This window comes from Coregonus lavaretus, assembly GCF_964263955.1.
Source record: "Coregonus lavaretus genome assembly, chromosome: 6".
NCBI lineage: Eukaryota > Metazoa > Chordata > Actinopteri > Salmoniformes > Salmonidae > Coregonus > Coregonus lavaretus.
Window position 1 is genome coordinate 40,575,098 of NC_139993.1, and position 26,604 is coordinate 40,601,701.

Here is a 26,604-nt window from a genome sequence, read left to right on the forward strand (position 1 = left end):
ATCAAAAGTCTCTGGAATAAACTCTTAAAATCTTGAAAAACTTTGCTTTGTTGTTGTTCTGGATCTGGAGGCAGTTAATTTAATTGGTGATTTGGACGCAGTGGTGAAAGCACATGTCCAGTATTGGGAGGGTGGTGAAGTCTCCCAGCTGTCACTTTGTTCAGCAGAGGCCTAGTCTGAAGGAGCAGCAGGCAGACTCGGCCGGCCTTTAGACAGAGGTGCATAAATCACAGGGGTTCAACAAAGCGAGCACCTATTAACGTCAGCCGCCCAGGGCAATCTATGGCTCTACCTCACACCACCCTGTGACAGTCAAGACAGGGAGTCTGAAAAGGAGAGTGTGGCAAAAATGTCCTGTGAGATGAAATGGTGATTATCGGCTCTTAATGTTTAAAGGTGGCCTTATGTAAGTCTTAAATCCACATTACCTGCCAGATACAGTATATCCCCATCTACCAAATGCTTATTTTTCTGTATGAAGCTAAAAGTTTGCAGAAAAACAGCTTAGCAGGGAAGAGAGTGGTGAGGGAAAGTGAGGAGTTGATCATTTGGAGGTAAAATACCTAGGAGAGCTGGGTTTACATGCTGAGAGCACAGCAGATAAGAATGAGGATTTCTGCGATCTTGGGATTAGATCCTGCATACCTGTAATAAGACATGTTGTGGGGTTGTGGGCTTTTAGAAGTGGGACAGTTGACTGATGAGTGTGAGTGTAGACCGTGTGAGTGTATGTGAGGGAGTGGGGGCCAGTGTGTGTGTGTGTGTGTGTGTGTGTGCGTGTTTCCAGACAGTCCGTGAGTGCTGTTTGTGGCCAGGAGGAGGGAGAAGGCCACAAATGGAAACTCAGGAGGTGCTGTTTATCAGCGCTCAAGAGTGCAGGGGCACTAAGCTGATAAACAAAGGGCAGAGTTGATGTGGTCTACTGTTAACTTCCAGGTGGGCAAAAGTAATGCCCCTAGATTCCTCAGCATCTTCTCAGAAACCACTGGAGAAATCCTCTTTGCTCTTAGTCCTTAAGCACCTTGCAAAGTCGAGGTGGCTTGCAACGGATTGTCTTAATCTTTCCTTTTTGTAAAGAAAAGGGTAAGCCAGGCAGAATGTCAGTCTATATCAGTCAAAAAACCAATTGGTTACAAGGATTTTTTTTTCTTTTGCAAGGAAGTAGTTGGTACCAACTTTGTGAAAAAGCTTGACGTGCTGACACCAAAGCACAGCACAAATGCATACATCCCAGGTAATTTAATGTGTAATCATATGTGGGATTAGTCCTCATGTTATGAGGGGGCAATGCAATTTTTTATGCCCCATCCAGAGGTCAGATATCTTTCTGCTGCTCTCAGGACTTTCAGGGGAGGCTTAGCGATATGTTAATGAGAACGTTGTAGCAGTAAGTACAGGGAGTTGCTTTAGATTAAACAGTAAAAACTGTCCCTGGCACCCGAGTGGCTTAGGTGGGCAGTCCAAAACTCATTACGCTGATCGAGTCCCAGACAAGCAGCGAATCATCTCCACGTCGCTGCTCAGGCGCTCCAAAATCCCAGGACGTACAATTTCATCCGGCGCTCTCCTTACTTATCAGGCCCTAACTGAGAGGTACTGTACCCAGCCTCCACTGTCTCCAGCCCCCCTCCACTTTCACACCAAACTAAGAAGCTAATTTCTCCTCCCACCAGGACAACAAAACAGGAGAGAGGAGTTCCTCCATCTAGGGGACTACCTCAGCGCTCAGACCGAGGACACCTCAGCCCAGAGAAAACACCCAAACAAAACACTACATTACTGCCACGAAAACAAATCCAAAAACAGCCTCAGACATCAGGGTGTGGATGTATGGAAGCTTGGTATTACTTTTATAATCCCTCACGAGAAATGAGCAATTAACAACCCATCACAGTCTGTTAATTAAAGTTTTACTCTAATACTAACTGAGCAGGTGATTGGAGCCATCATTTTGTACTAAAGACTGATAGGGACACAATAACACCGTCAACATATTGCATAAAGCCACTGTAGAAAAACAGAACAGGACAAACAAGGGAGGAGGGAGAGAAGCTGCATGTATTGACATTAGTTTGCTGAGTGTGATGACAGCGTGACAGCAGGCCAGCCTGGCTAGGTATGATGGAGGAGATATAGGTGGGAAGAAAGACACTTCCTGTTGACGGGTTTCTGCAGGCTCCTAGGGGCACACATGGGGGAGAGGCACTGAGGCATGCAGAGGTGTAGCTCCCCTGCACAGCAGCTGCGTTGGGAAGAGGGAGTCACACAGGACAGGACCACACATCGAGATGCCAATCTCCCCTCCTCTTTCCCCCCCTCCCCTCCACTCCCCTCCACTCCCCTCCCAAGCCCTCCACTGATATGGGGCTTTAATTGGAGATAAATGTTCCCAGTAAAAACTCAGGAAGGAGCTTACTGTAGCAGGGTAAAGTTGAGAGAAAGTTTTAAGTTTTCATCCTAGGCAGAATGTATCCAGAGAAGGTTAAAACAACCTGCTCTCTGATATCAAAATCCACAGAATGATGTTAATGGTTTGTATGTTTTTGAATTATTAAAAAAAAATTGTACGAATGTATACACAATTTCAGATTGCAGTAGTTATAATGCAGTGTTAGTGCAAATGGGCTAACATACAAGATACATGTAGTATGTGTGGCCAAAAATAAACAATGCAAGCTTTGCAAACCCAGAGATGTTGCGGGTGCATAGCAGAACAGTTATTACGCTCATATACATCCCAGCCACACTAAGCCTGGCCAGTCATGGCCAGACCAAGAGCTGAGCTGAAATTAATCTTTGCGACATGGCTGTTCAAATTTAGCTTCTCAATTTAACACAGGCGATTTGCAAGCGGTTTTCTGCCTATAGGCCAGCTCGAGATTTATTTAATTCCATTAGTGGATATGCTGTCCGGAGCAGGGGTGTGCGTGAATGCGGTCGGGCCTGAGTTTGCTGAGTGGGCCAGCAAGAGGCCAGGGGAAGGGGAGACAGGTGTGTTGTTGGCTGGGGCTGTGGCTGGGTGGGACTGTTTGCCTGTCAGTGGCAGAGCCCTGGGTCTTACCAGCATGGCTGATTGCACAGGGCAGAACCCAGAGGTTAACTCCGTTGACAGGTGGAGGCAATCGGAGCATATCAGTGCTAATCCACCACTGCCATAGGAGGGAGAGGGAAAGGGAGAGGGAGAGAGAGAGAGAGAGGGAGAGAGAGAGAGGGAGAGGGAGAGAGAGAGAGAGAGGGAGAGAGAGCGAGAGAAAGGGGGAGAGAAGGGGGGGGGGGGTAGAAATAGAGGAGGGGAATGGAAACGGTGAGATAGAGAGTAAGAGAGAAAGATACCAAGGTAAAGCTGTGCTTTTGCCTGAGGGTCACCAATAGGTAGAGGTAGTATAGTCCATCTTGTTTTCATCCAATAATACTGGACCAGTTAGTCAGCAAAACAGCATGATAAATCATACCACACTCAAAAACAGCAACAGAAAAAAAGAGAATTCTCACAGCAGCCTAATTGTAGCCCAAAACCTTGATAGGCATCACTGGCCGAGGCACAAGAATAAGACAGAGTGGTGTGCACTTACACGCGTACACACAAACACAAACACACGCACGCACACACACAGGCTTCCATCCCCTGCCATGGGAGATGTTATCGTGCCATTGTGTTGTTTCTTCAGGTGCTTCTGTGCTGCTACAGCAAGTCAGACCATGTACAGCACACACAGGCTGCCCTATCGTTTTCCCCATTACCCAGCAAATGTCATCCCTTTGATCTGCTTACCTTTGAATCTCAAGCATGGTGGCTCTACGGTATCCTGGCTGCATGTTCCAAACAAACATAGTGTTCCCCTCCTCCCCTTCTTCCCCTAACCTACAGAGGTTCAGAAGGAACAGGTAGTGAGTAGAGCCATCAAGCAGGCAGATGTTTATCGGCTCGCCTCCCCCACCAGGGCTTTTTCAGTAATCATGTCACTTAAATTGCCTGGCTGGCGTACAGCGAGAGCTCCGCAATCAGTCAAACACAGAGAGCTCTACTAAAACAACAGAAACTTTAAAATAGGCAAATAATATTGTGAGCTGGAGTACTTGAGTTTTTCTCCCCTTTTACTATTAAACATGCAGGCATACTATACAGTATTTCTGTGCCAGAGGTCTATGATTGGCTTGTCCTTTACTGAGAGCCCCCCCACCCCCCCTTGAGGCTAAGGGGAGAGTTGGTGTGTGGTGTGAAAATAAAGGATCATGGGAAAAGGTCACCGAAAGGTTTTTTTTACAATTAGGAGTGGTGGTTACTAATCATGTGGAAGTAGCCGGGATTACTGCAGTCTGACATCTGGGCTTAATGTGCATCACATTCACTCTGGAACAAGAAGGGGAAATGTCAAATACACTTTGGAATAATGTACAAGTTTCTGCACATAAGCAGAGCAAAATTTGGTCTCCTCGTGATATACATAAAACTTTTTAAAGAATGTAGTAAACCAAAATATCTAGTAATCCATCATATAGTGAGCAAGGCTTCCCTCTCTTTACACTGTGTTGTCTATACCTCTCATTGAAACACAAACCAAAACAACAGACCTGTTTGTCGACGGGGCCTCGGGCCCTCTGTGGCAGAGGTTCCCATAACATCAGGTGCACACATCTATTGTGTCACCTGTGTCATGTGACGAAGGCAAACAGCTGCATCTTTCTGCCTTTATAACCTTCACCTTTCTCACCTGGGTGGGCCCTGTCTGGAATCTCTGTTTGGATTAGTGACGATTATCAAGACAAAACACATTAAATCAGGAATCGAGTGTTGCTTGTTTGCCCGGACCAAATTACAGACAGAGCAGGGCACAGCACTTCCTTTTCATGTTCTTCTGGTGAACCCTCCAAACAAACAGGTCTGCAGTATACAAGAGAAGCTAGCATCGGAGCTTAAACCCCATCTGTCATTGCAGTTATTGTGTGGCCTGCAGTTGACCATGCTTGTTCCTGTCTGGCTGGGCTGGGCTGGGCTGTAGCTACGCTCTCATCTCCTGAGAACTGCAGAGTGCAGAAGGTGGGTCCTACGTGCTTTCGTTGAACATTACCTGTACTACCGAGACAGGTCTGAAGTAAATACAAATTCCTTTGTCGTTTTAGGGTGATTGTATTGTCTGGCACATCGATAGAAGTGGTTTTGGGAGCATGGAGGTTTCTGGTGAGAATTTGTAAAGGGGAAGGTAGTTCTTGTTCAAAACAAAGCCGAACGGCTAACACACTATGAAGCAGAAAACTAAGAAGAGCGTACAGATATACAGTGGGGAGAACAAGTATTTGATACACTGCCGATTTTGCAGGTTTTCCTACTTACAAAGCATGTAGAGGTCTGTAATTTTTATCATAGGTACACTTCAACTGTGAGAGACGGAATCTAAAACAAAAATCCAGAAAATCACATTGTATAATTTTTAAGTAATTCATTTGCATTTTATTGCATGACATAAGTATTTGATCACCTACCAACCAGTAAGAATTCCATCTCTCACAGACCTGTTAGTTTTTCTTTAAGAAGCCCTCCTGTTCTCCACTCATTACCTGTATTAACTGCACCTGTTTGAACTCGTTACCTGTATATAAAAGACACCTGTCCACACACTCAATCAAACAGACTCCAACCTCTCCACAATGGCCAAGACCAGAGAGCTGTGTAAGGACATCAGGGATAAAATTGTAGACCTGCACAAGGCTGGGATGGGCTACAGGACAATAGGAAAGCAGCCTGGTGAGAAGGAAACAACTGTTGGCGCAATTATTAGAAAATGGAAGAAGTTCAAGATGATGGTCAATCACCCTCGGTCTGGGGCTCCATGCAAGATCTCACCTCGTGGGGCATCAATGATCATGAGGAAGGTGAGGGATCAGCCCAGAACTACACGGCAGGATCTGGTCAATGACCTGAAGAGAGCTGGGACCACAGTCTCAAAGAAAACCATTAGTAACACACTACGCCGTCATGGATTAAAATCCTGCAGTGCACGCAAGGTCCCCCTGCTCAAGCCAGCGCATGTCCAGGCTCGTCTGAAGTTTGCCAATGACCATCTGGATGATCCAGAGGAGGAATGAGAGAAGGTCATGTGGTCTGATGAGACAAAAATATAGCTTTTTGGTCTAAACTCCACTCGCTGTGTTTGGAGGAAGAAGAAGGATGAGTACAACCCCAAGAACACCATCCCAACCGTGAAGCATGGAGGTGGAAACATCATTCTTTGGGGATGCTTTTCTGCAAAGGGGACAGGACGACTGCACTGTATTGAGGGGAGGATGGATGGGGCCATGTATCGCGAGATCTTGGCCAACAACCACCTTCCCTCAGTAAGAGCATTGAAGATGGGTCGTGGCTGGGTCTTCCAGCATGACAACGAACCGAAACACACAGCCAGGGCAACTAAGGAGTGGCTCCGTAAGAAGCATCTCAAGGTCCTGGAGTGGCCTAGCCAGTCTCCAGAACTGAACCCAATAGAAAATCTTTGGAGGAAGCTGAAAGTCCGTATTGCCCAGCGACAGCCCCGAAACCTGAAGGATCTGGAGAAGGTCTGTATGGAGGAGTGGGCCAAAATCCCTGCTGCAGTGTGTGCAAACCTGGTCAAGACCTACAGGAAACGTATGATCTCTGTAATTGCAAACAAAGGTTTCTGTACCAAATATTAAGTTCTGCTTTTCTGATGTATCAAATACTTATGTCATGCAATAAAATGCAAATTAATTACTTAAAAATCATACAATGTGATTTTCTGGATTTTTAGATTCCGTCTCTCACAGTTGAAGTGTACCTATGATAAAAATTACAGACCTCTACATGCTTTGTAAGTAGGAAAACCTGCAAAATCGTCAGTGTATCAAATACTTGTTCTCCCCACTGTATATCCCAGACGGAAAAATTGAAATCGACCAAGTTGAACAGATTGTTTCTAAACTGTATGGTCTAGTTTTTATACAACATATTTTTCTTAGGGGACATTTTCTTGTTCCGAAATTACTTTGTCCCTTTGCTTGTGTTGGACATTGTCAAATGATATGTTCTGGTGAACTGTTTAACAAAATGCTTCCACTGTCATGTACACTTGACTAATTCACGTGGATTTACACCTGATCCCCTCTCCTCTCTTTAAGATGGTCCTGTGTGGAATGTGCTTCTTTTAGTCACTCAAAATACAACAGTGTGAGCCATCGTGGTGCTGAACATGGACACTTTGCAGGAGGGTGGGCGTAGTCGTACCATACCACAATCCAAAACACACAACGCTGGCCTAACATCAAATGAACAAGCCTTTACAACCATACAGCACACCTACATAGGGAGAAGAGTACACTGGCTTCCAATGGATCCTCACTAGGCTGTAGTGTATCCTGATAGCATTAGTTACAAATTGGAGCTACAAAAGATAGGATGTTGTGTAAGCCCAAGGCTAATTAATTTCCTTTTTAATGATGACAGTGCTTTCACTTTGCTTAGTGCTGTCCTTGGAGAAGAACTAAGGGAGGACTTTTGTCTCCTGAAGTGATCTCAGCCCCTCCTATCACAGCAAGATCAACACATTCTGATTTGTTTGCTTGGCCAAGAGTAAACTAGCCATAGCACAACACCCAATGGGAGAAGCAGGTCACAAACACATGAGGGGACAGGTTGGAGCTTGCTGCAGGGAAACTGTTTGTGGAGGACTGGAGCATTAGAATGGGGCATTAGAGGGTTTATCTAAGGTGTGGTCCACCTCAACTCTGGGTAATTATCCAGCATATGACAGCTGAGGGCTGCCAGCCTTGCTCTGCCTTCCTTACACCGGCTGTACTTAACCCATGAGACAGTGGGGGAAAGGACTTGCACTACTTACCACAATATATCCTTCTCACTTTCCCTCCACTGTTTCCTGACACACACACACACACACAATCTCTCTCTCTCTCTACGTGTCTATCACCATCAAACTTCTCTTTTGACACTAAAATGAAATACCTTGAAATAAACCCAATTCATTGTTCCAATTCATAGCTCTTACTCTTATGAAAATAAATGAATAAACATTTTATTCACAAACTATAACAATCGATTAGGATTCATTACCACCTCTTCTTTCTGAGCTCGATCCTCCTTGAGCTCCAAGAGAATCCTGGTCTCCCTCCCTCAATCACTTTCCTTTTATTTTTCTCTCCCTATCTCTTATATAGTATGTAGACCTACAGTGTACAACACTTAAATGTGACATCTGATATAGAAACCCATTAGTGTAATACTTGTAAATCATGAACCCTAGCCCTGACGTTGAAATTGTTCAGATGGCGCTAGTCATGAATATTGAAATCATATTTATACATCACACAGCATTATATGTACAGTACAGTTTATCCATATCATCCGTTGGCAGTGATGTTTGGGAGTGAATACAGGCCCTGGATATAGTGTACAGTATGCTGACAGGCTAAATTAAAGTTTACCTAGGCTGAGTCCTGGATTGTGAGGGAGAGGAGGGAGGGTGTGAACAAACAAACAGGCTCAGTGTGTAAACGGCTGCTATTTCACTCTCGCTCTCTCTTTCTCTCTCTCTCTCTCCCTCTCCCTCTCCCTCTCCCTCTCCCTCTCTCCCTCTTGCTCTCTCTCCTTCCCTCTCTCCCTCTCTCCCTCTCTCCCTCTCTCCCTGGTGGAGGAAGGGAGAGGTGATCACAGCGTTGCGTTGCGGTGTTGTAATTAGATTATTTATATCACCAGGCTGTGTTAACCTGATTACCGTCCTCAGACGCTCCATAGTTCCCCTGCTCCACACTCTGTCATTGCCGTGGTGACTAGTTAACTTCACACACAGCTCTAATGCGCTGGGGCCATATTAATAATGTTAATGATGATATGTATTAATGCTCTGTTCTTGGGTATTAGAGGCCTATGATGTGTTTGTCCGTCCGTCAGGGTAAAGACCAAGCAGCCATATGTATGTCTAGAGAGGAACAGAACAGGTCGGCCTGTCAGGCAGGAGCACAGAGCAGAGCAGCATAAACATAAACCCCTCATTAAAACACTGCTAATCCCCACTACACTGAGACTACACTACATTACATTACAGCCTGGAGTAGAGACAACATGATGAGGCCCAATCAGACAGCATCATCTGTACCCTCTTTATGCTTTATGAGCCAGACACACCTTGTAGACTCATTAGAAAGGTGATTTGTCACCTTAAAAGGTGAGCCACTTTGAAATGGGGATAAAAGACTAAAACTGCTCTGCCATTGTGCGTATGTGTGCAGTGCTGCATACAAAGTGTACTGTCTTTCATAGGAGTCGGTCTCTCTCAGCTGCCTGGTTACCCCCGACAACCCCAGACTCCATGTCCAATTGCTCCCTGTGATGCGTTGTGGAGGACGTCAAGAGGAGGACGGCATAGAGACTATCTTCTGGCCTAAGTATGTCACGGCGAAAGCCTACAACTGGGTTGAACAAGGCGTGAAAACACACCATTCTCCCCCTGCCTGCCCTGGCTGCCAATAGGGAGCTGTCTGTTCTCCTAAAGCAGGCAGGGGAGGGAAGCCTCTCCCTCTCCCCTCTCCCTCCAATGTCACAGAGCGCCAAGGGACACTATATTCACGTCACGCCTGCCCTTCATAACTCTTTTTTTGGGGGAAGAGGCGGGACACTACAGAGAGCGTCAGCCTGGCAGGCAGTGGAGAGAGTTGAGATGAAAAGCTGTGAGGAGCGTCTTCACAGTTAGTGATGCAGCAGGAAGCCCTGTCTGGCCCTGGGAGGAAGACAAACAACAGGGTTTCACTAGACCACTTTACTGGCCCATTGTTTGATACCACTGCTAATACAGACACACTTTAGAACATGATTAATACAAATATCCTTGTGAATGCTTACAACATGATGCATTTGAAGAGTATAGGGGAACAACCAGAAGACAGTAGACAATCCAGAAATCCGGAGCCCATATTTTGTCTGAATGCCGGAGAGAGGCCGTCTTTAGGTTCCTGTGCAGACTGTTATTTTGTTTTGACATTCACCTGCTGTCACAACTCTTGAGCCTTCATCTTCTCTGTCTGCTCTTTTAGTGTAGTGGTGAGTGGGGGCGGGGGGGGGGGGGGGACTTGGATACTTATCCAACCACATATAAATAAAACACTACAATGAAGAGCCGGAAGAAGGGGAGGACAGAGATGCAATTTGCCCAAGCATATTTACAAGTGGCTCTATTGAATAATACATTATTTCCACAGAGTGGCGATTTGGATCCTGTGTGGTTGTTGTGACAGAAAAATACATTAGGGTTATTTTTGTGCAATTATGAGAGATGGGGGGTGATATAGCAGGGCTAGATAGTTGGGTCTCTTTCTCCTCCACTGGGTAGGCCTGCTTTAGTATAAGAGTCTTTGCACCGTCTCCAGGGACTAGCAGAGCTGAGGGGATTAAGTGGATGGCATATCAGTAAAAAAAATTCAGATCAAAAGGCTAAGTTGGGGGCAGTTGGAAAGTTGCAGCCCTATAGACCAAAGGGATTTCAAAGGCTCCTAGTTGAACAGAAACCCCTTCTTTATCTTCCGCCACCCATCGGGTTTAGTGGTGGACTGTGGAAATTGTGATATAGATAGAGCTTTGTTTTAGGCTTGGAGAATATGTGGAGGAGAGGGCCAACGACAAACCCAGCCCTATTAATGGGTGAAGCACTGGGAAGATACAGCAGTGATCCTACAAAAGGGACAGCCACATATATCTATGCCCTCAAGGAGGGCCTTTCAATTGATTTTTCATTTTACATTCATCCGTGTTACAAGCGTTACATTTACAACTGAAACATGATTCATAGCTAGGTATGATGTCATGTATATGTAACATATAGGCCTACTAGTCTTTACAAAAGCATTCACCAAACGTTCTACATGTGTATATTGATAATTCAAAAATAAAAAATCTTAAATAATTATAAAAATGACGATGTATAATGATGAATGTTTGATGAATAAATACATACACAAAATGTCCAAAATGTCAATATGATACGATGAGAATCCTGTTTGCAAAGAATCTGATCTGTATTTGTGGTGAAGTGATGACCCAGATAAGCATTTCTAGTGACATTGTGTTTTTCCGTGTTCCTGACCTGTGGGTCACCTGATAGCCTCTACTCATAATCCCTGTGTTAATGCCATGGGCAGGAAGTGAGAGTAGACATTTTGTGAAAAGAAAACCCTTTCACTGGGCTTCCTCTGTTTACATGTGTTGAGGTTGGTTCAACTCCTTCCTGTAGCAGACACACAAAGCGACAGGGGCCGTTCAGAGTGGCTGCCTACTGACACCACAGTACCACAGACCTGGAGGCTACAGAAGAAAAGCTCGAAAAACGGTGAGATTCCTGGAATGAAGTCAACAAACAAACAAGCCAACAAATATGACAATGTGTCGCTAAACATATGTAAACACGTGTACATGTTTGTTCATGATCGACACCATGTTGTTCTATTGCTCGTTCCCTTTGCTCAAACAGATACACATAGTAAACCTAACCAGGCCTGCCTGAAGCTTTGGTAGAAATCTGAAATGTAAAGTATGAGTAATGGGGGTTTGACTGGACTTAATAAAGTTAATACTTGAAACTTAATGTGACCCATATTAAAACAACCAGCTTGATAGAACCATGTAACTAATATGTATAAATGGGGCAGTGCACCGGAGGTGTCAGCTTGGGTTGCAGCCACTCTTTGATTGGCCGCAAAAAAACACCTCACCACGGATGGCTTTGAAACCGTTTCAGCCTCAGTGGATTAAAATGTTGATCAATTATCGCATCCCATCAGGATGAGCACTCAGCTTCTCATTGCCTAATTGAATCATGAAACAATTTCAGTTCCTTGGGAGATGCTGCGCGCAGGGTGTTGTTTGCAAACAGTGTCATCCTGAGCCCTCTGGCGAGCAACGTTGTGCTTTTCAGACATGTTTATTAATGTTGAATCCCCTGGCAGGCTGTGTTTGGAGGGAGCACAGAAAGCTGTCAGCCTCCGCTAGACTAGAGCCATGTGTCCATCTCAACTGGCGATCTCTCCCTTCTAAATAAGACTGCAGACCGCCCTGATGTACTCACTAAAAAAAAGCCAAGCAAAACAAAACATATGGTTTTATTGAATTGTCATCGCCACAACAATGTGGATACATACTGAGCACTGAGCAGGGCAAAGGTGTGATGACACCCGCTCTCTGAGCCTGGTGTTGTTTGTAGTGTTTGTGGAGACACTTGGCCTGTGAACGCCCCTCTAACGCAGGGCACAGTGGAGTCCCAGTGGTGTCCTGGCTGCCTCTGCTACTTGGCAGAGGGAATCACAACCGTCTCACAAGACACTAACAGTGAATGGCATGGATCATCACCATGGCATCACCATGTCACTTACTAGCACTACAATGAGAGAGGCACAGACACCCACTGCCATCCACTGTGGAGTACACTGTATGTACCTTCATCCTGGCATGGCCTGAATACTCAATTGAAGACTAGCATTATAGTCAGCTAATTGCTAGCGTTAAAAATACTAGCTGTATAAATAGGCAATTAATCATCATGTTAAATGCTCATAGTAGATCCAAGCACAACTAATTGCTTATTAAAATTGGAGCTTATGTTTGTTGTGATATTTGTCTCCATAATGACGATGATGAGACTGTTACATGAGTGTTTACCGAAAGTGGAATATTCTGTCAAGAAATGTGCTCCTCTTTGTTGCTCACAGGCTATCGGCAGCACGCGGTCATTTTTGGTATCTCTTCAGCTACCCGTTAAGCATACCTGTCACTCATCCACACACCCTTTCCACCCCAACCAAACCTCTACCCCAACCCCCAGCCCTGTTCTATCCACCAGTGGTGTTGGAGGTGAAGGTGGATTGTCACCCCCCACATACTTCTGGAACAGCTGATCAGAGCGTTTGAAAGCTGAGGTAAGGGAGTGTAAGACGTGTGTGTGGGGGACTGAAAGGGGGGAACCAATTTACCTGCAAGCTGTAGTGAATTATAATGAGCACATCATTGAAAAGTTGAGGTACAGATCCTGGGGCTTGGCCAGGCTGCAGACAAACAGGCCTGTTATGTGACTAGGAGGAGGACCAAGTCAAATCTACAACCACATACCTGTCCCCACTCCCCACTGCACCCACCCACTTTTCCAAGGGCATACTGCACAACATAGAACACCTTGTCTTGGAGAGATTCAGGGATACAGTTAACTTTGAACCAGGAGGAGAGTGACAGAGAGATTGTCTGACTTCACAAACCTCCCATCGTGAGGCTGTGAAATTTGCAGGGTCTCCGTCTTGGATCCAATTCGTCACTGCCTTAACACTCACTGTTCTGGGATGTCCTGTAGTTATGTTCTTCAATTATTTTTCCTCTTTAATGTGCCAACTGTACATCGATATTTAGTCAACCAATGTAATTGCTCCGCGTGAAATATACCAGATTCCTGGTTTGAGAATCAAAGGGGTGATAGAGTTTCCTCGGGCATATTTAAAGATTTGCATTTTTCTATATTCTTTGGGCTACATCTGCAATTTGAGGCACAACAGTTAAGTCTGCTGAAGCTAGGGTTTTCAGCATGGCAAGCTGATTTCTAGAAATCTCAGGTAAGGATAGGGATATTAACATGGAGGATAGAGAGGAAATTCAAACAACAAATAATGGGAATAAACAACCCTCCCCTTTACTGTTTTAACCATGAGAGCTTTACCTTTCAAACAAAATGATGACATCACAAAGTGAAACTTAATATTCCTGCTGTGTTTCTTGGAGGAAGCTTGAGAGTACATTTCCAGGGAGTCAAGATGCAGAGTACTCATTTATTTCCAGAATACAATTGCTTTGAATTGAATGATGAGGTAACATGCCCAGGGAGAGAGGTTGGTTGGCTCTTATTTAGATGTTTTAAAACTAGATGGGGGTAAAACTAGCAAATAGAGGATGGTGGTCAAATAGAGGATGGTGGTCAAATAGAGGATGAGGTGAGGGTTTGAATATATAGATCTGGCCAATCAGCAGGGAAATTAATTCAGTATATTCATAGGATAGGTGGCCTGATAACAGCTGCTATTGTCCAGGAGCACTGGAGAGAAACACCAGGTAAAAAAGGGTAACTATCTCACTGGTTTATACATCATTTGGCCTATAATCATTATACAAATTTGCATTCAATAGTATTAGATATATTTAATTATTTGTAATAATTATAGATTAGTAAATCAGCGTGCAGAGTGTTGCTTACATTTTAGGTGTTTGGTATGTAGCTTACTGTAAGGAAACACCATTCACAATAAGCCTTTCTAATAGCACTGAAAGTGATTGTGAATTTCGTGAGTGACAATGAGGGATTTCATTCCTCTACTGTCTGTCTCTGCTGTCTCTTATCACAGTAGACAAGTGTAATTTAGGCCTGTGGGTGAGATAACAGGGAGGCAGAGTCAGGGTTTAGCTAAGGTGACTTGTTTTGCAAGCAGATCTCAGCCATAACGCCTGCTAGTGAAGAAAGGCTTGCTGCAGAGCTAGCAGAGAGAGAGCTCAGGTAGTCAGTCATACTGGGCCTGAACAGGCGCTTTGATGCCAAGAAACCTAATCCTATTAATAAAACTAAAATCAAAGCAAACATGACAGTCCTAACCTCTGAGCACTCTCCTACCTCTGCCCAAGCCAGCGCTGGAATCTTAAAAGCCAGTCATAGACAAGCTCAAACCGGGTGTTTTCACAACTTATCACGCAGTGAAGTCACACACTGCATCTCAGGTGGTGTGGGCAGACCCTTGACACACACACACACACGCACGCATGCGCACATGCGCACACACGCACGCACACACACACACACACACACACACACACACACACACACACACACACACACACACACACACACACACACACACACAGTACAGCTGTTAGAGGTGCTTTAGTAGATAATACAGTGGATAATATTTATGGCACTTGTGAATCCATGCCTCAAGTTACATTATATGAACCGTACTTTCAGTTGGTCACTCGGTAGAACATACCAGGGGAGTCAACGACCAATCCTATTCACCTGAAGCAAACTGAAATCACGTCCAAAAGGGCCAATGGATGCCGAGCCCGCCCTCGGAAGCGCCACCTTCCTGGCTATACTGTAATACTGGGGCTCGCATCCATTTCCTACATTTTTCGCTCTTCAGCTCACCTGAAGGAAGTACGTGTCGAAGGCAACGAGCACATGAAGGCAACGAGATTTGGCTCAAACTTTGGTGTCTGTTAGTGGGGAAAACATACTCGTCCCCCTAGATGTTGAGAGTTTTAGGTGTTTGTATCCGTTTTTGTGTTTGCTGAAAGCGAACTACTTTCTGATCTGCTTGTGTAGCTAATGCTTCCTTGCTTGGGTAGGATTTGTGTTGGCTAAAAACCCACTACTTTTTGCTCTGCTTGTGTAGCTAGTGCTTCCTTGCTTGAGTAAGGCGGCAGGTAGCCTAGCGGTTAAGAGCGTTGTGCCAGTTACCGAAAGGCCGCTGGTTTGAATCCCCGAGCCGACTAGGTGAAAAAACAAGGCACTTAACCCTAATTGCTCCTGTAAGTCGCTCTGGATAAGGGTGTCTGCTAAAATGTAAATGTAAGATGGTAAGAGTAAGTTCAAAAAGGCTTAACGGCCGAGTTTGAACCTCCGACAGAATGAAAACTAAAGATACTCAAGAGTGCTGTCCTGTTGCCTGAGGTGGAAACACGCTCAAGAGGCCTTGGTTCGGACCAGTTCGTTTGACTGCTGCCTTGGTTCGGACCAGTTCGTGTGACAGCCAGTTCGTCTCTGGCTGGGTTCAACTTCCATTGGGAGTCGGATTGACTTTGTGAGGAAGATTGGTGGTCGGAGTTGATAGGGGTTTCATCCCAGCCGAGTGAGGCTCCTTCCGGTTTCTCTGGCAGGGTCCAGATTCCGGGGATGATATACTATCCCTGATTGGCTCTGGAGGGTTTAAAGAGTGTGAATCGGATGACATCAGTTTGGGGCAGCCTAAGCACCAGCTTTGGATTCGGCGGGGGAGAGTGAACCATTGGTGGTGAATGCACTTTGATGGCGTTTTCTCCCCCAGGTTTGGGTGAAGGTAGTTACCTACGGTCTGCAGTTTGCTGTGCGTCCTCCTCCTTTTCGTGGCGTCATTACGTCAATGGTCCCCAAGGTCCTAATGCCTGTCTTGAGAAGAGAGTACAGAGCGGTTGGTAGAGCTGGTACGTCTTAGTTCCCAAAAGCAATGGGATGTTGCGTCCCATCCTGGACTTGCGTGTTTTAAATAAGCACCTCAAGGTTGCAAGTTCAAAATGCTCACACTTCACCGGCTATTGCAGACGGTGCATCCCAGCGATTGGTTGACGTCCATAGATCTGAAGGACACATATTTTCATGTGCTATACATCCTCCCCATCTCCCTATCGCCCTGCACCTTTTCTGTGGTGGTAGAGGCGGTGCCAGGGGATCAGAGTATTGGTTGATTGGCTGGTCGTAGCGGAGTCGAGGGAACAGGTGGAGCTCCACACTGCCACGCTGGTTTCCCATATTCAGGGAGTGGATACCGCATCCCTCTGTGGTGGCCCAGATATGGGACTGGTTCGACAGGGCCGATGTAGATTTTACGCATTGTGAGAAAATGCACATTGTCGTCTGTTCTTCAAAATAAGGGCTCTGGGAGCTCCATTGGGAAGGGATGCTTTGGCGTATCAGTGGGCTCTGACCTTGCTCTACACATTGCTCCGGTGGACCTGATTCAGGCCACCATGGAGAGGGTCTGTCAGGAGGGTCTGCTGTTGATTTTGGTGTCTCACCATTGGCCCAGACAACCCTGGTTCCCGGAGATCATCCACCTGTTGGGCGGGGACCCGTGGAGGACCACGACCGCAAATATGGGATCTATGGATTTGGCCCCTGAAAGGTTGAATTTGATGGCTAGGGGGTTTACCCTCTAACATGATTACGACTGTACAGTCGGCTGTGCGTTGATGAGGCGGCGAGCGATTGCGCATTAACAAGTCACAGCAGGTGCCCTGTTTTGGACTTGTGGTTCCTTGTGTGAGTTCTGGCATTCCAGACTCCTCAGATCTCTGTGTGAGCCTTTTTGGAACAGGTAGGGTCTATGGACTTGGGCCGCCGTGGTCAATGTTAGGCAGCGTTTTACCCAGATTACCACAGTTTCCCTGTGGGTTTGCCTTGGGCTGCAGTGGTTCATAGACTCTGGTTGATGCTATGCAGTGTGCGTGTGTGCTTTACCAAGACACGACAGGTGTTCTGTTGTTTTGGACTTGCGATTCCTTGTACGAGTTCTGACATTTCAGGCTTGCAAGTTAAGTATTGTTCTTGGAACTGTGGTTGCCGTGGGCCTCCTAGTCTGGTACCCTCTGAGCCGTCTTGGGGTGTGATTGTATGTCCCCATAGTATGTTATACTGAGTGACCGACTGAAAGGGGACGTACAGTTATGAATATAACTACTGTTCCCTGAAGGAAGGAACAAGGTATAAAATGTGGGTTTGGGCTCGCTTAAGAGCAGTACTGAATTGAGGAAATGGATGCGAGCCCCGGTATTATAGCCAGGAAGGTGGGGTATCCAAGGACAGGCTAGGCCTCCATTGGCCCGTTTTATGATTTCAGTTAGCTTCAGGTGAATATTATTGGTTGTTGACTCCCATAGTATGTTATACCTCATTCCCTCCTTCAGGGAACAGTAGTTATATTCATAACTGTACATTTTCTTAGCAGAGATAATTTACTAGATTAGTGGTCTACTAAAAGGAGGCATTAGCTGGTAGCGTACGGTTCATATAATGTAACTTAAGGCATGGATTCACATGTTTTGGGTTGGGAGTATTTTTTTCCACTCTGCTGAGGAGTATTTTTCTCTGCTCATAAAGGAGCCTAGTTCACTAATGTTGTGGAATCTTTTATTATAATACATTTTAGATTTATCAGGGGGTGCTGCACCCTCGGCACCCTACTTCCCGCGCTATGAGCAAAGGTGCATGAAAAGAAAAAGAACCAACGATTTACTCAAGAGGGCAAAACTGAAAGAGTAACCAGACTGTGCCCATTTCCTCAGTTCGGTAATGTTAGACATTCTCAACATGGATGACTAATCCAGAGGGGAAAAATTGAATCGATCAGCACTGCCAATAGAGTACATATATGAAAAGATAAGACTTTCCCTGTGGATAAGGTTCACTGCTATCACCAACTGCTTTGTGCAATATTTTTCTACAGCTATAATTGCTTATCTCAGTCTTTTCACACTATTTTCCAACCCTAACAGAGGTAAAACAGTGGATTTGTCTTCAGAAACGTTCCACCTTTTAGAGTGGAAAGACAATACTAAGTTTCATGGGCAAAGGTGCAACTGGAAGGGCAATGTTGCATTGACAAGGATAAACAAAGCCTTCTTATAGGGTGAGCTGAGACACTTCCCTGATAAGTAACGAGTCAATCACTCACCATGGCCAATCTAACCAGAAGGGTATCCTATGAAGCAAGATAGATCTACTCAGGGTTTTCTAAAGCTAACCAACTCCAGCTAGTTTCACATTCCAGTTTAGGCTTTATCCGTATTACGATGGTGGATATTGCTCGTCCGCCTGCCGCTAACTCTAGCAGGCTTGTAACTGCATGTCACACATGGCTAGTCCAATGCAGAACTCTTAATTGAGACAGTGCTGAAACATCCATCAGTGCCACATTTTCATTTGTGCGAAATCAAAACGAAAGAAAAGTTATCTTGCAAATTCAGCAGGCTATGGTGTGAAATAGGCTTTTAGAAGTGCTGTCTTTATTTTATTACTTAAAGTGAATGCCAACATTGGTGTGCTTATCAATGCACAACCACAAGCACCTTTTTCCCCACTCCTGTTGATTAAATTATTGTATATAGTCATACAAAAGTTACTGTGCGTGAAGTTTAAAATGCATTCTGTCATTACTAAATGTGTAATGGGATATATTTTAACATGACTACTTAAAACACAAATACATTTCATTAATAAAATATGTTATATGTCGTCTTCCTCAAATGAAGGGGATGATGACTCAATATTTGCAAGAGGGAGGGAATCTGATTTCATTGGTCTTCAGCTCATGGCTCAGTCATTTCATTCAGGGTAAGTGGAGTTAGCCCTGAGTTAGCCTGCTCCGGAGCAGGTTAGTTCTGAAGGATTCGTTACAATAGAAATGTACCTGGCTTAAAGGTGAGCCACTTTCGTATGACCGGTTATCCTGAGTTGAACTCAGAGTTGAGTAACTCCTCAAACCTGCTTCGTAGGATACCCCTCTGGTTTCCAGCTTTCCAGGATAAATCAAAAACATTATCCTACAATACATTTTTAAATAATACATTCTCACTTTGGTATTTTGCCTTATCTTGTGCTGCAACAACTGTGAAAACCCACAGATTGTGCACAAGCATCATTCACTCAACTACGCTTTCCTGCGCCATCAAGTCATGTTGCACATCTTTGAAAATAGCTCTCCAAAAGAGGTCTATGTAGTACCTCTGCCTCTTTCAAAATCACAGTGTAAGTCTTTAAAACTTCAGGACAAAAAGATGGGTGAAAAGCAAATCAGTTGTTTGTCAAGGATTAGAATAGAAAGGTGGTGTTTCTGAATGACAAAGTGGCCTTTGGTGGTGTCTTCACTCCTATTTAAATATTACCCTATTTAAATATTATACTAGTAACTATGGCCTCACTGCAGACAATCAAGGACAAACATTTGGTTTGACTTTGCCTTGTTTTCCCTTCCCTTTCAATGAGGGAAGCTAGGACTAAGATCTAAATCTGGTAAGTCCCCTGGTCTTACCCTGTTGTGTGGCTAAGGGGACACCTGCAAGAAAAACACACTTGGCTGGGCAAAAATGAAAGGCATGCAAAGCACTTCATGGCAAGCATGAAAATGGCCCTTTGTCTTACCTAATGAATATATCCTTACGCTGGAGCTACGAGGGGCGGAATCTCAACTGTCCTGCATATGAAAGGCAGGGCAGGAGGGAAGTGTGCCTTTGAAAATGAGTGCAAGTATGGGGACCCTCCCCACGCATTGAAGAAAGTGGTAATTAATGTATACTAGTGAGTGACACTGAAAGCAGCCTGAATAGGACTCCAACAATGGGAAATTTTTAAGCTGAGGCATGGGTGAAAGAAAAAAAAAAAAAAAGCTGCTAAAAGATGGCGGCTGGCTGCGAAGTTGCCACTCCAGCCCCAATCCTTTTTGACCTCTCCTTTATGATGGGCCGCAGAGTTTGTTTTGTGTCAGTCGTCAGTTTACAATAGAGTTCATTTGCACTAATTTCATTTCTGTGTGCATCTGAATGGTCTCAGAAACGCTCTATAGACACATAAGTGTGCATACTATTATGGCTCAGGTATCTAAGTGAAAATCACTCGACCAAAATAATGTGTAACTTGAGCCCCAGTTGCCACTTCCTGATAAAACACACAGATAAACGTAATTTAACCTGTTCAATACTACAAATAGGCTACTGAGAAATAAAAACAATATGGTATGTTAAATCAAAACAAATTTGAGGAAGCTAAATATATAAAGGATGATTCACTCCCCAAGGCTAAAGAAAACAAACAATCCTTTATAATTGACACTTGACTTTGCCTCCCCAGAAAACACCTGTGGTTCAAATGTCAGACTTGTTTTTCTTAAACGGCATGCTGGGTAAACAAACGCGTCACTGTGTGCTTTCTCACTCACACACACCCATGTGAAATGCAGTTGTGCAAGATGCTTGCAACTACAACACTGAGAGAAGAGAAATGTAAACAATATCATTATCTGAAAAGTCTACCTGTGTATATAGTATAGTACAGGTCATGAGTGAGGGAATGCAGTGTGTCCAGTAGATATGAGTGTATAGGTCTGTGTTGTTTGCCTTCTCCAGCTGTGTAGACCTCTCACAGCACAGGGCAGGTCTTATCTGCATCACAGAGATGCTGTTTGCTCCTATATAATATAAATTGGTTGCCAGACAAACACAGTCAATTATCCCTGCAGTATGAGCAGTATAAAGCATGAAGTTATTGCTTAAGTGGGAGGGGTGTCCCTGAATGACAGCTCATCAATTACAAGTGTTTGGCAATGGCTTGTTGAATGACGTCAGGACATTATGAGCAGAGCGCGCCCTGCCTCGTAATATGATGGACTTCCTCACCTTTGACCTCAAACGAAACTTTCCAAACACACAGTATACAAACAGTTTATAGTATAGGGTGATACTGTAGGCCAACACAGCCACTTACAGCAAATACTGTAGGCAAATGCTTTGGCCAGGTTGAGAAGAAAAAGTTAACATGAAATGTTGTGATCCTAAATGGACATGAGGATTAAAGGGACATTTCTCCAGCACCACCCCAACATCAACATGTGAAAATTGCACGTTTCTATGTTTTGTAGTAAAAAAGATAGAGAAAGATGTATTTCCAATGACATCAGTGTGCATCGTGTGATTTTAACCAATTATGAGTAGGCATTGCCTACTAATTGGTTGATGTCATTGGAAACACTTATCTTCCTCTATCTCTTTTACTACAAAAATTAGAAACGCGTAATTTCCACATATGTTAATATTGGGGTGGTGCTGGAAATGATGAATATGAAGTTGAAAAATTGTGAAATTTCCCTTTAAGGTTAAAGCAGAAGTGTAGCAGCACATTCCGGTGGGTTTAGTGTTTAATAGGCAGTAAGATTTGCTGTGCTGTGCTGTGCTGTGGTATGGGTGTATGGGTTGGTGGTCGGGTGGCAGTGTGTACACACACAGGTCAGCCCTGTGTCAGGAAGTGGACAGGAGATGGGGGCTAATCCTGAGATTAGGCCAGAGACACAGAGCATGTCCTGCTCTAGAGGAGGGGGTCTGGGTGGGGGTGGAGGGAGGTTGCTTCCTGGTGGCCCTCCTGACAGGCCAGGCCGAGTGGAGGTGGTGGTGGCTGCAGACTGGAGTCATAAGACTGGAAAGCACAGTGGAGCATGGTGGTGCCATCTCCTGCCTGCCTAGCATTCAGTGGGCCACCACCACACTTCAACCTTACCTGGCTGGGTCTACACTCAACTCAACTCCCAATAACCCATACATACTGTACCTCCCATGGATCATGTTGATGTACAGTATATACAATATGTGCACATGACTGACAAATATACTGCAGCACACAGGCCTACACCAGTCAGCATAGCCTCCAACAAACAGCTCAAGGCTGTTTCGGAGCTCAAGGGAAGTTGAACGTGTACAGAAGAACAATTTCCATCACAATTCCTACTTTTAGGAAGACTGGCTATCAGAATATGTCTCTCCTTTATAGTTCACAAGACATATTGTAAATAAAGGGATACACAGATTCAAATAAAAGACATACAAACGTAAGCATATCGCTCCTGAATAGGCAATACTGCAGTGTTTGCCGTTATATATGTCACGATCGCTGAAGGAGGAGGACCAAGGCGCAGCGTGGAATGCGAACATATTTATATTTATTAATGATTACACGAACAAAACAACAAAACGATAACGTGACGTCCTTGGTTACATACACAAACCAATACGGAACAAGAAACCACACCAAATGAATGCCAAACGGCTACCTAAGTATGGCTCCCAATCAGAGACAACGAGCTACAGCCGTCTCTGATTGGGAGCCACCCTGGCTAACATAGATATACAAAACCTAGAAATAAACACCCTGGCTCAACATACGAGAGTCCCCAGAGCCAGGGCGTGACAGTACCCCCCCCCCCCCCAAAGGCGCGGACTCCGACCGCGGCAACCACACACAACAGGGGAGGGACCGGGTGGGCACTCCGCCTCGGCGGCGGATCCGGCTCCGGACATGACCCCCACTCCCTCTCTAACCCTCCAAAGTGCCCCTGGTCCGGTCTGGCCCTGCTGGCCGGAGCTGGACTGAACACTGGTGGAGCGGATTGCTCTAGCTCCGGAGTGGAGCAGCTGACCGGTGCCGGACCAGGCATCGGTGGAACAGGTACGGGCTGTGCCGAACTGACGACGCGCACCACTGGCTTGGTGCGGGGAGCAGGAACGGGACGAACCGGACTGACGACGCGCACCACTGGCTTGGTGCGGGGAGCAGGGACGGGCCGAACCGGGCTGACGACGCGCACCACTGGCTTGGTGCGGGGAGCAGGAGCGGGACGAACCGGGCTGACGACGCACACCACTGGCTTGGTGCGGGGAGCAGGGACGGGCCGAACCGGGCTGACGACGCGCACCACTAGCTTGGTGCGGGGAGCAGGAGCGGGACGAACCGGGCTGACGACGCACATCACTGGCTTGGTGCGGGGAGCAGGAATGGGCCGGACCGGGCTGGTGACGCGCACCACTGCATTTGGCCGAGGGGCAGGAACAGGCCGGACCGGGATGGCGACGCGCACCACAGGCTCGATGCGGGGAGCAGGAACAGGCCGGACCGGGCTGGCGACGCGCATCACAGGCTCGATGCGAGGAACAGGAACAGGCCGGACCGTACTGGGGACACACACCACTGGCCCTACGCGGGGATCAGGAACGGGCCGGACCGGACTGGTAACACACCCCAGTACCTCTCGCCGTGCCTCTACACTTTCCCTCCCCTTTGTGACCAGTGGCCCCCGTAACCTGGCGGCCTCCTCTGCTAACCCGCTGGACCGCTCTATCGCGGCCTCCTGCTGCCCCGTCGTCCACGGCGTGAGCCCCCCCCTAAAAATTTTCTGGCCGTCTCTCCCCGTGGACCAGGCCTCCATGTCTCTCGCCAGACTCTCACCCTACTGCTCCAAAGTCCAACCTCTCTCCTCTTCACTTGGCTTGGCCCAGTCGAGACTCTTACTCCACTGCTCCCAAGTCCATCCTCTCTCTTCTTCACGCTGCTTGGTCCTGTTATGGTGGTTTCTTCTGTCACGATCGCTGAAGGAGGAGGACCAAGGCGCAGCGTGGAATGCGAACATATTTATATTTATTAATGATTACACGAACAAAACAACAAAACGATAACGTGACGTCCTTGGTTACATACACAAACCAATACGGAACAAGAAACCACACCAAATGAATGCCAAACGGCTACCTAAGTATGGCTCCCAATCAGAGACAACGAGCTACAGCCGTCTCTGATTGGGGATTGGGAGCCACCCTGGCTAACATAGATATACAAAACCTAGAAATAAACACCCTGGCTCAACATACGAGAGTCCCCAGAGCCAGGGCGTGACAATATATGAAAAAGTACTTTGTGAATGCAATTAGAATGATTAAGTTCTAGGACTATTCATATTTGTTTAAACACACACACACTCTTACAAACCATTTCGGGAATGAGACCCAAAACACACCCTCCATACACTGGATATGTGACATTGCGTCACATTCTATTCAACAATTAATGACAACTAAACGATCATCATTAAAATATATGGTAATACACTAAAACACTGGCAGTAAAAACACATTAAAAACAGATATTGCTGTCTTATATAAGGGATGCAAATCTTCATTGAATTATGTTCACTTGCAAATTATAGTACATACACTATACAGTACACTCTGAAAGTATTCAGACCCCTTTACTTTTTCCACATTTTATTACAGCCTTATTCTAAAATTGATCAAATCGTTTTTTTCCCCTTAATCAATCTACACACAATACCAAAAAAAATGACAAAGCAAAAGCAGGTTTTTATATATATTTTTGCAAATGTATTACAAAGAAAAAAGGGAAATATTACATTTACATAAGTATTCAGACCCTTTACTCAGTACTTTGTTGAAGCACCTTTGGCAGCAATTACACCATTGAGTCTTCTTGGGTATGACGCTACAAGCTTGGCACACCTGTATTTGGGGAGTTTCTCCCATTCTTCTCTGCAGATCCTCTCAGGCTCTGTCAGATTGGATGGAGAGCGTCGCTGCACAGCTATTTTCAGGTCTCTCCAGAGATGTTCGATCGGGTTCAAGTCCGGGCTCTGGCTGGGCTACTCAAGGACATTGAGGCTTGTCTCGAAGCCACTCCTGCGTTGTTCTGTTGGAAGGTGAACCTTTGCCCCAGTCTGAGGTCCTGTGCACTCTGGAGCAGGTTTTCATCAAGGATCTCTCTGTACTTTGCTCAGCTCATCTTTGCCTCGATCCTGACTAGTCTCCCAGTCCCTGCCGCTCATCCCTTCAGGATGATGCTGCCCCACCATGCTTCATCGCAGGGATGGTGCAAGGTTTCCTCCAGACGTGACGCTTGGTATTCAGGTCATAGAGTTCAATCTTGGTTTCATCAGACCAGAGAATCTTGTTTCTCATGTTCTGAGATTCTTTAGGTGCCTTTTGGCAAACTCCAAGCAGGCTGGAAAGTTCTCCCATCTCCACAGAGGTACTCTAGAGCTCTGTCAGAGTGACCATCAGGTTCTTGGTCACCTCCCTGACCAAGGCCCTTCTCCCCCGATTGCTCAGTTTGGCCGGGCGGCCAGCTCTACGAAGAGTCTTGGTGGCTCCAAACTTCTTCCATTTAAGAATGATGGAGGCCACTGTGTTCTTGGGGACCTTCAATGCTGCAGAATGTTTTTGGTACCCTTCCCCAGATCTGTGCCTCGACACAATCCTGTCTCAGAGATCTACGGACAATTCCTTAGACCTCATGGCTTGGTTTGTGCTCTGACATGCATTGCCAACTGTGGGACCTTATATAGACAGGTGAGTGCCTTTCCAAATCATGTCCAATCAATTGAATTTACCACAGGTGGACTCCAATCAATTTGTAGAAACATCTCAAGGATGATCAATGGAAACAGGATTCACCTAGCTCAATTTCGAGTCTCATAGCAAAGGGTCTGAATACTTATGTAAATAAGGTATTTCAGTTCTTTTTTTTAATATAAATATATATTTGCAAAAATGTCTAAAAACCTGTTTTCGCTTTGTCATTATGGGGTATTGCGTGCAGATTGCTGAGATAAAAAAAATACTTTAATCAATTTTAGAATAAGGCTGTAACATAACAAAATGTGGAAAAAGTCAAGGGGTCTGAATATCTTCCGAAGGCACTGTATATACAAAAGTATGTGGACACCCCTTCAAATTAGTGGAATCGGCTATTTCAGCCACACCTGTTACTGACAGCTGTATAAAATCGAGCACACAGCCATGCAATCTCCATAGACAACCATTGGCAGTAGAATGGCCTTACTGAAGAGCTCAGTGACTTTCAAAATGGTACAGTCATCAGATGCCATCTTTCCAAAAAGTCAGTTAATCAGATTTCTTCCCTGCTAGAGCTGCCCTGGTCAACTGTAAGTGCTGTTATTGTGAAGTGGAAATGTCTAGTAGCAACAACGGCTCAGCCGCGAAGTGGTAGGCCACACAAGCTCACAGAACGGGACCGCCGAGTGCTGAAGCACGTAGCGCGTAAAAAATCGACTGTCCTCGGTTGCAACACTCACTACCAAGTTCCAAACTGCCTCTGGAAGCAACGTCAGCACAATAAATGTTTGTCGAGAGCTTCATGACATGGGTTTCCATGGCCGAGCAGCCGCACACAACCCTAACATCACCATGCTTAATGCCAAGCATCGGCTGGAGTGCAAAGCTCGCCGCCATTGGACTCTGGAGCA